Raw genomic sequence first — 11,081 nt, forward strand, 5'->3', positions numbered from 1 at the left:
CTTTCATGTCTCTCTTTGGCAACTCATGGCTTCTATTGGGCGAAATTAGAAAAAGACTTAGTAAAGGTAGTTCTTTCCAATTTGTATTATTAGCACCATCCAGTATTGCATATTCTGAGCATTTTACTCATTTATTTCATACCATAAGCCCCAATCATTTCTCCCTTTATTGTCTGTGACAGTGATTTTTTTTTTTCTCCAAGTTACTTGTTAGTGGTAGAACAGACCCCCGGAGCACTAATGTTCCCAGCCACTTTGCTGCTGCTCTTCTCCCCACTTGCGGTTCTTCTAAAAAAATAAAGAAAGAAAAAAAAAGAAAAATGGAGGGGAGGAACTTCTTTCATACAATATTTAGGAAAACTTAATATAAACATTGCTCACTTGCAGCTTCACAATGTGCATTTACACATTAAAGGCTCTAAGGAGCCCTGCAGTGAAATCAAGCTAAAACACATCAAGCAAAACTAAACACCTGTTTAACTTTATTGAACTCAGATTTTCTAATATTATTTGATCATGAATCCCTTTTAGCAAGAAACCACTACAATAAACTATGGCAATGGATTTCCACATATTACTCCATTAGTAGCAATAGTTTAAGGAATGAATGAGCCTTTTGAAAAGTTGTGTTGCCATTTTTAGGTGCCAGGGCTGGTCATTCCCTTTGACTTGTCTTTTCAGCAGTGAAGTCAGCTCACAATCAGGTCTTTACGTTAGTAGTGTAAATGTTCCACAACTCTATCTTCTGATGTAATGTATTCTGACATCATAAGCATTTTCGGAAAATGATTAAAATGTTAACCTTTCCTGTACTCCACCACATTACAACCTTTAAAAATATTCCTTCCTTTATTTTACCTGACATAAACTCTAAACTGGATACTGTCATTTCCTTAGCAGTGATTGTAACACAGAATCAGATACAGATTGTTTCTGATAACACTACTTTCCAAAAAACTGAGTCTTATATTGTTGAACGTGTTAAAGATGTTTAAACAGAAAATTCACAAGATTTAAAAGAGAATTTAATTGACTTATTTACATGTCCATAATTATTTCTTTACAGTATAAATCTGGACATTTAGCCACTTGCTGATTACTATTAGAGCTTCCAATATAATGACATGGCAAGATCACATGACAGGGGCTAGGCAGCTGTTGACTATTTGAGTTGCAGTCTTTGCCTTGACATTTATAAGCATTAAAAAGCTCACTCGCTATACAGATATCTCCCATTTTTAGATGTACTAAATGTAAAATATATAATTTTACAGTAATACCTATATAATATATAATAAACATCTATTGTAGATAAACGCAATCTATAAACACTTATATTCAAGATGGATATAAGTTACTTGGTTTCTCCAAGCCTCTATATATTGTCTTGGCTAGAGTTAATTTTAATACTGCGGTAACAAAGAAACCCTGGTGTAAAAAGAGAAAGAATATGTTGTGGAACTCTAGTGGAGTAAGGACATAGATTATGGGAAGGACTGAAATATACAAATAGAAAATTTTCAAGAGTTAAAGCACACTTTTAATCTTTCTTGGGCAGCATTGTCTCTATTTTTTACTTTAGCTGTTTACATCCTTCTTTGTCTGCATGGACTAGTATTCACTGTGATCCTACCATCCCCATCTTGGATATAAGTGTTTATAGATTGCATTTATCTATAATAGATGTCTATTATATATTATATATGTATTGCTGTAAAATTGTATATTTTACATTTAGTACACCTAAAAATGGGAGATATCTGTATAGCGAGTGAGCTTTTTAATGAACTATAGAACTAGTTTATTAATAATTATGTAAATTCTCTGACTTTCATATGTAAGATTTTCTTTTTTTTTTTTTTTTTTTTGAGACGGGGCCTGAGGCTTGCTGTTTTCCAGGCTGAAATGCAGTGGCACTATCATAGCTTACTACAACCTCAAACTCCTGGGCTCCACCATGCCCAGCTAATTTTTAAATATTTTGTAGAAATGGGGTCTCACTGTGTTGCCCAGGCTGGTCTCAAACTCCTGACCTCATGCAGTCCTCCTTCTGCAACTTCCCAAAGTATTGGGATTACTGTCATGAGCCACAGTGCCCAACTAGATTTGCTTTTAAATGTAATGATCAAACAATGTTGAATTTTAAAGATCTTTAATTTTTGCTCAGGTACATCATTCTTCATATATATATATATATATACACAGCAAGATGTAGCAAATTGACATATACATAGTTGGCATGCAACAAATGGTGGTAAATTAAATTGAAATGTTAAAACTAAGTGTATTAATCAATGCACTTCGGAAAGAATGCATCTATTTACACTGTTACCAGGGATGGTAGTGAAATCCCCTTTGAATAACCCGGAAGTTCTTTTACCCTGTCTTTTATGGGCAAGACCTATTTTAGAGTCAAAGTCCAGCACTGAGAATGTGAAGATTAGAGCACATCAGGGGTTGCCTAAGCAAGGGACAGTGAGTTTTAACTGTTCACGTCTTCTGCTTATGTGTTCCCTAAGGGGTGGTCATTGGTTTTATTGCCTCACTATGAGAGTATGTTATTTGTGTTTTGGGAATGTTATTATGCTTTTAGATTTTTTCTATCTATGTATTCCCATGGCTTCATGTCAGGAAATCCACTACCCAATTCATCAGATCATAAAACAAATAAATGAAAATTCTCTTGATGCAAAATTTGAGGTTTTCAAATGAAAGAAAAGGAAAGAGAAAGGAAGGTAGGCAGCAGGTGATAGTTGGGGACCTGACATACACAGAAACACATGTATAGACTCTAATCTATCTATCTATCTATCTGTCTATCTATCTATCTATCTATCATCTATCTATCATCTATCATCTATCATCTATCTATCTATCTAGCTATCTAGCTATATCTATGTATGTATCTGTGTTTCTATTTATGTGTCTATGTATCTATCTATCTGCCTACCTACCTATCTCTCTATTGGCATACTTCCTTTTATTGTGCTTTGCTGCTTTTATTTTATTTTTTTTAATAAATTGAAGGTTTGTGACAACCATGCATTGAACAAGTCTATGGGTGATAGTTTTTGCAACAGCATGTGCTCATATCATGTCTCGGTGTCACATTTTGGTAATTCTCACAATATAGCCAACTTTTTCATTAGTATTATATCTATTTTGGTGACCTGTGCTCAAAACTTCAGTGGAAGAAGTAACTGCAGATGTGGTGGAAATAACAAGAGAACTAGAATTAGAAGTGGAGCCTGAAGATGGGACTGAATTGCTGCAATCTCATGATAAAATTTGAATGGATGAAGAGTCACTCATGGAAGAGCAAAGAAAGTTGTCTCTTGAGATGAAATCTACTCCTAGTAAAGATGCTATGAACATTGTTGAAGTGACAAATTAGTTGATAAAGCAGTGGCAGAGTTTGAGAGGATTGACTTCAATTTTGAAAGTTCTGTGAGTAAAATGTTACCAAACAGCATCAGATGCTACAGAGAAATGTTTCATGAAAGAGCGTCATTTCAGCAAACTTCTCAAACTTTATTATAGTCTTATTTTAAGAAATTGCAACAGCCACCTCAGCCTTCAGCAACCACCACCCTGATCAGTCAGCAACCATCAACATTGAGGCAAGACCATCTATCAGCAGAAAAATTATGACTTGCTGAAGGCTCAGATTATTGTCAGCATTTTTTAAGCAATAAAGTATTTTTAAATTAAGGTATGTATATTATTTTTTAGATGTAATGCCATTGAGTATGTAATAGACTACAGTGTAGTGTAAACATAACTTTCCTATGCACTGGGAAACCAAAACATTTGTGTGACTCACCTTATTGTGGTGGTCTGGAAACTAGCCAACATTATCTCCAAGGTATGCCTGTACACACAGACACACAGACACATGCATATATACATACATGTATATAATATATAATATATAATATGGGTGTATATATATATATACACACATGTATACATGTACACGTTATAAACAACTCAAAATTCAAATCACAAAGAGTTTATATAGAATCATCCTGACTTTTTAGCCTCAGATCTCACGCCACAAATTTAGCCACTGTCACCAGTGTTTTGAGAATCCTTTCAGATTTGTCCAGGCCCATCATCCTGTCATACCCTCTCTTTCTCTCTCTCTGTGTATGTGTATATATATTATATACATATATACACATATACAAATATATATTATATGCACATATATACAAATATATAATATATTTATATATAATACATATACATATATAATATATAAATATATTATATATTATATATTTATATATTATATAATATATTATATGTAATATATAATATATATTTATATTATATATATAATTTATATATATATAATTTTATTATTTTTTATTTATTTTTATTTTATTTTTATTTATTTTATTTTTATTTATTTTATTTATTTTTATTTATTATTTTTATTATAATTATATATATAATTATATATATATATAATTTATATAAATATATATAAATATATATATGTGTGTGTGTTTGATTTACAAATGAGCTCTTACCATATATACTGTTCTATTTCTTGCTTTATTCACTTAACACAAGGATATCTGCTTCATCTGAGTTGATAGAATGCCATACTAGATGTCTCATAATTTATTCAGTTTCCTGTTTATGGATGTTTATTTTATTTTATTTTGAAATTAAAGTTTAATGCAATTGTGACACATAATATCCTCTCTTTACAATGAAGATGTCTACCTCATCCCCCAACCAAAAGGGTAAAGGCCACAAAGAGAACATTACTATGTGTTTACTGGGAAATATTGAGGTAGCTAGCCAAACAAAGGCTTACATTTTCACTCTTAACTACTCTCAGTGAGGAACATGTTTAACACCAGTGCCTTATTAGAAATATCTTCCAAATTTACTTCATATATACTTGTAAACAAATGATGCAGTTGCAACACGATTTCTTACAAGCTCTGACTTTTTGTTCATTTGTTGTCATAATACATGATTATAACCCTAAAATCTAATGTAATATTAGTTACCATATTATATTTCAATGTTATGTGTATTGGTCTTGAATTCTTTCCAAAGAAGTTTAATTATATCATATCACAGTGGATGCATCTATTAGACATAAAAAAAAAACAGTGTTTAACGTGACACACTAGCGTACACCAAGTGAATTAGCTCTTTTCTCCTACAAAGCTAAATCTTTTCTTTCAGTTATAGAAAGAAAAGGTTTCTTTTCTGTTCACAAACCCCTATGACACAACTTTACCTATATAATAAACCTGCACATGTACCCCTGAGCATAAAAGAAAAATGGAACTTTCTTTTTCAGTTATAGAAAGTTTGTTACTGAAAATGGCTGTTTTTTTGTTCGTTTTTTAAATTTTCCAGTGTGACAATTAGCCATGGATTTACAATTATATCCCAAACAGGTTTTGAGGCAATAGTCAGGACATTGAACTTGAATTCAAAAATCTTGTTCCATGTTCTGGCTCTGATCCTTGTGGTTATGTAAGTCTCACCTTCCTGATACTCAATTTCATTATATATGCAACAATATGAGGATTAAATACGATTTGTTATCTGTAAGATGCTCTGTAATAAGACAGGTATTATTTGCTGTTTACTATGTACAAAGCAAAATAAGTTTATGGTATTTGATTTTTGTTGCCAAATCCTAAATCAGCAGCCATTACAATTACTGGTGACAGTTTTTCTCCAATTTTCCCAGCTCCACACACTCTGGATTAAGAAATTACTTCTAATTCTAGACCAAGGTAGATATAAAAAATGTAAATAGTGGATCTGTGTTAGGGTAAGTGTATTATATATTATATTACATATGAAATTTTCTATTTTTATATGTGAACTAATGAAGTCCATAAAGCTAGGAAACTTTAGAAGATAGGTCCCACAGATTTTAAATACAACTAAGATAATTTGTCTAAGCAGAAAATAGTAGTTTTCTTCATAATTCTTCATTTCATTGAACTTTTAACTGTGATTCCCCTTTATGTAAATTAAACAATAATTTAGAGATTTTAAACATTTTGGAAGAGTTTTGTAGCTGACATGTATCTTTAAGATATTTGTAATGTATGATTTAGTGAATAGGTGAGGAAATACAATGTCATGGTGAATAGAGAAAAAGCCACTTAATTTTCTGACCAAATATATTTTAATAGGTCAACTCTTTGATTATTTATTAGTAATAACTTTAACAATATTTACACAACACTTGTTTCTTACAAAACTGTTTATATATTTCTCACCTTCCTTAAAAGACAGGTATTTTCATTTCCATTTGAGCCAGCTGAGAATTGTTAAAAGATTTACCTAATGTTTTCTGAGAATTCAATGCCCTGTAAAAATAAACTTACCTTATGAGTTGTCAAGATGACTACAAAGAGCTGAAAAAAAGCTTCTCTAGCTAGAATATATGTATTGTAAATATCGGTTTCTTAAACCGTTATTACAGTGTAAGCAATCACTTCCTTGTTGCGTACATTCTCTCACTTGCTAAGTTGTACTGGAAATGGATGCTAATAACTTGCATTTGGCTTGTACTTTAATGCATTGGAATAGCACATTTCTTAATTGCTTATCATCTAGAGCGGTCTACCAATTTAGATGAAAGAGCTCTGTTCAGCACACATGACTGGGAGGATATTGTGGTGAAAAGATATCAACAATCACTCCATTAATGTTTAGCTTATACTTGCATCTAATGGGTGATAATGCATCTTACGTGACATATGTGAAGATAAATTTACAGCATTAATAGGCTTATATTCCATAACAATAAGCTATTTCTCTAACAAGTTCTACTCCGCTAATAAAATATTGTCTTCCTAGTGTCATGTGATAGAAAGATAAGGGTTAGATGATGTATGTTGCTTTTATTGACAGCAACAAAATGCCTTCATCTTGGTGTACAATATATATTTTTATTATATAAAAAGAGAGAACATTGTCACTGTGTGGAAAGTTACATTTCATGAAAATATACATTTGGCAACATTAAATTATCTGTCTGGAGACATGGGTCATCTGCATATAACTTTTAAAACTGCAGTTTAGTTTTTAAATGCTATTTATTTTTACTCCACTTTCGGAGAAGATTTAACACAAATTTAAGCCAGTTAAGTAGTCATTTCGATATCTCTGAAATTGTACATATGAGGTAGCAATCAATCAGTTCAATCATGTTAAAATTTTCTTTCTACAGACATACCCATTGAAAGTTATTTCAGTCATAGATTCCTCATCTTAAAATCACTTACCATGAGTTCGGAGCATGTGAGAGTATAAATGATATTAATAAAAACATAAAATAAATCTTAAATTTATTGTTTTTCCCATTTCAGCATTAAGATGACAACCCCATGTAAAAAGTAATTTTAAAGTCTCATTAATTTCATTACCCATCTCACTGTGGACTCATAGGCCCTTTTAAATATATTATTAGTAGATATATTTTAGGGTATCACATTATTGAGAAGTGAATAAAAGCTGAGGTTCTTCATCCCTGAAAAACACTCATAAGCTTATGCCAAAATATACACATAGTTTCAGGAGGTACAAAGACTTCTCCAAAACTCATGAAGCTTAGGATAAATGCCATATTTTATGAGTTTTTTTTATTGTTAATAAGAAAGATAATGTCACCACGTTATGTAAGCCATTTTCATAAAAAAAGAAGCAATTTGTTGTAGAAGCATGATAGTTTATTTCCAAATGACTTAGTTTAATTTATATTTATATAATATAGATTGACTCTGATAATAAAGATCTATATGGATAAGTTGCGTTAGATTTCAGATTGGGGCATATATGAAGAAATATAAAACTGTGTTGAATGCATATATTATTACAAAAAATATTTGTATATTATGTCTGTAGTTATTTCAATATTTTTATAAATCTCTATGTAAACTTAGATAAGAGGAAAAATATATTTCATACATCTGTATACCCATATAACTTTTTTTTTTTTTTTTTTTTTTAGACAGAGTCTCATTCTGTCGCCCAGGCTGGAGTGCAGTGGCACGATCTCACCTCACTGCAAGCTCCGCCTCCTGGGTTCACGCCATTCTCCTGCCTCAGCCTCCTGAGTAGCTGGGACTACAGGCGCCCGCCACCACGCCCGGCTAATTTTTTGTATTTTTAGTACAGATGGGGTTTCACCGTGTTAGCCAGGATGGTCTTGATCTCCTGACCTCATGATCCGCCCGCCTTGGCCTCCCAAAGTGCTGGGATTACAGGCATGAGCCACCGCGCCTGGCCATACCCATAAAACTTTAAGAATATGCATATTGACACCCTTGTTCTACTTCTTTCATTATTCAATACTGTCTTTAAAAGTAAAATTTTGCATTAAAAAACACAAAAAGCAATGTTACCAAAAGAATTTTCTAGGTCACTTAAAAAATTTTAATGAATGTGAAAATATTTTTGTGAGTAACTTTGAACAAAATTGATCTCAGAATCTAGCATTAGATGATTATTGCTAACAAGAATGCAGGAAGTACAAAAGTTGCTCCAGTTGTCACTTAGTATACCCCTCTGCACATTTTTTCTTGATTCACATTACTTGTTACAGGAGCATCCAGTGAATTTATGATAGGATGGGATAAGTAAAAGAACACTATCTATGGCAAGAGGGAGGTGAGAATACGATTTTGATCTCTATATCAGAGTCTTGTATTTAATTTTTTCAACCTTCAATTTCACTTCTCTTTTACATATTCTTATGATATAATTTTTAAAGTTATCTGAGTGCTTTTATTTTCTAGGGTAAGGTAGGTTTTAATTAGTAAGCAGACATTATTATGACAATAAAATAGCAGAAATACTTAACTCTCAAATCAATGATCTTTGCTATAAAAAAGATACACTATGTTGAAGTGGGATTAATCCTAATTTATTAATAGTTTTTATTTTCAGTATATTGATTTGTTGTTAATAATTTGGGACCATTTCTCATCATTTCAATGTCATAAACACAGTCATACAGCTATACAATGAAAGGTATGTAGATGAGTGTGCATGGATGTAGTAGGACTGTACATTCGTTTTTTCCACAAAATTGAATGCCTGTATGAGTCAGACCCCAAGCTACCTCTGAGGATGCAGTAGGGAACAAGATGGACAGTCGTAGGAGTTTAGGAGGAAAATGGGTTTAGTGGCAAAGATAAACATTGAATAAGTAAGGACACAAATAAGTAAGTGTAATTGTGAAAATTTTCATGGAGGATTAGTGCAGGTTTCTCCTGCACTAAAGTATGTAAAGTATATAATAATATCAATAAGTTGATCTAGGAGCCAGGAAGCTCTTCCTTCTTTTCTTCATTTACTCATTTAAATATTGGAGTTTCTCAGGGCTCTGTCTCACCCCCACATTTCTCATCTCCTTCCTGCTTACGTAGAGTTGAAGGTGAACTGTTAGAAGGGATTGAGTAGGTATTGCTGTTTAGATAGGGGAAAACCATGACACAGAGTGTTTACAGGAGTGAGTAGGGAACTTGCCATAGGCTTTGGAGAGGCCAAATAAGATAAGATTAAAAATGTGCCACTTGAGTTTAGAAGTTGGTGTTCACTGGTGACTCATCAAAGGAAGTATTAATGGAAGGGGATCCAGAGAGGAGATGGTAGATTGGGAGGTAATGTGAACAGATAATTTAGCTTCATCTGACCATGAAAGCAAGCTCTATGAGGGCAGGAATTCTGCATCCTGGGAACTATAACAATGTCTAGCATATATTGCACTAAAAATTGTTAAATAAATAAATGTTATGAGTTCTGGAGGGTAAACAGGAGCCAAATTTAATAGATCACGCAGGGTCTTGTAAATCACGGCAAGACTTTTGGCTTGCTGCTTTCTAAGTACAGTATAATGGAAAACCACTCAAGGATTTGCTCAGAGCCTAGCCAGACTAGATTTTTGTTTTAAAATGACCACAGATCCCCCTCATGTAAAATGGATTGTAACTGTGCAGGCGGGAAAGTTATGAGGCTTTTGCAGCTTTCTTAATGGAAAAAAATAGAGTAATTGAGCAAGCAATCTAAACCAAGTAACCAGAGAATGGGTGGTCAGAAAGAGAGATGTCTGAATTTTTTTGTGATGACTAGATAAATGAAGTTATAATTATATAATAAATGATAGAAAGTAGCATCTCTAGTTTTTAGTGGCATAATTCATGTTGCCTTTATCATTTATATCACATGACTGCCCTGTGATTGATGACTGGCTATCATAGTCTAACTCTGAATCCATGGGAACTATTTGAGATCCTTCCTAGAATCTAAAATAATTCATTATTTCTATAAATCAGTCATTCTCTTCTAATTTATTTTGCTTTTACCATGTTCCAGGCACTATGCGAAATACTGGGGATAGAATGATAAACAAGGTATACATGGTCTCTGTCCTCACAGTTTAGAAGAAAAGACAAAGTTAAAGCATGAGGAATATTATGAAAGGATAAGAACTAGAAAATGTTTGGTAACATCAAAAATCAAGATGATTAAACCTATTCTAGGAGATCAAGAAAGCCCACTAGACAAAAAATAAAAAATAAATAAAAATAAGTTGAGACCTTATTATTCGGCATCAGATGGAAATGGGGAAGAATAACATTTATGGTAAAGAATCAATGAAATATTCAGGCCAAGATTTATGCAGAGGCTGGCTCGCAGAAAGGAATACAAGGGCCAGAAAACAATGAGCAATGATGTTGTTTGATAGGCAGGAGCTAAATGGGGCATAGTCATGTAATTCATGTAAATGATATTGGACATTATTACCAAAAAAATAGAGAAATAAAGAGGTTTCAAGTAGAAGAATGAAACAACTCACAATCTAGAGTCGTAAGCCGGATGCCGTATTGAGGTTTCCTGCTCTTAAAAGATTTTGTTGGACTTGGCCTGAGTTTCAATTCCTTCATCTGTGATGGAATTCAAAGTCTTACCCACAATTTCTGCAAATCACAAGATCTCACTGTCTTCTCCTTTCTAACTCTGTACTGCTGCAGGCTGCTTGGTGATTGTATTTGCTTTCCCCCCATGGACTTACAACTCAACTC

This window comes from Pongo abelii, chromosome 11 (assembly GCF_028885655.2).
Source record: "Pongo abelii isolate AG06213 chromosome 11, NHGRI_mPonAbe1-v2.0_pri, whole genome shotgun sequence".
Taxonomy (NCBI): Eukaryota; Metazoa; Chordata; class Mammalia; order Primates; family Hominidae; genus Pongo; species Pongo abelii.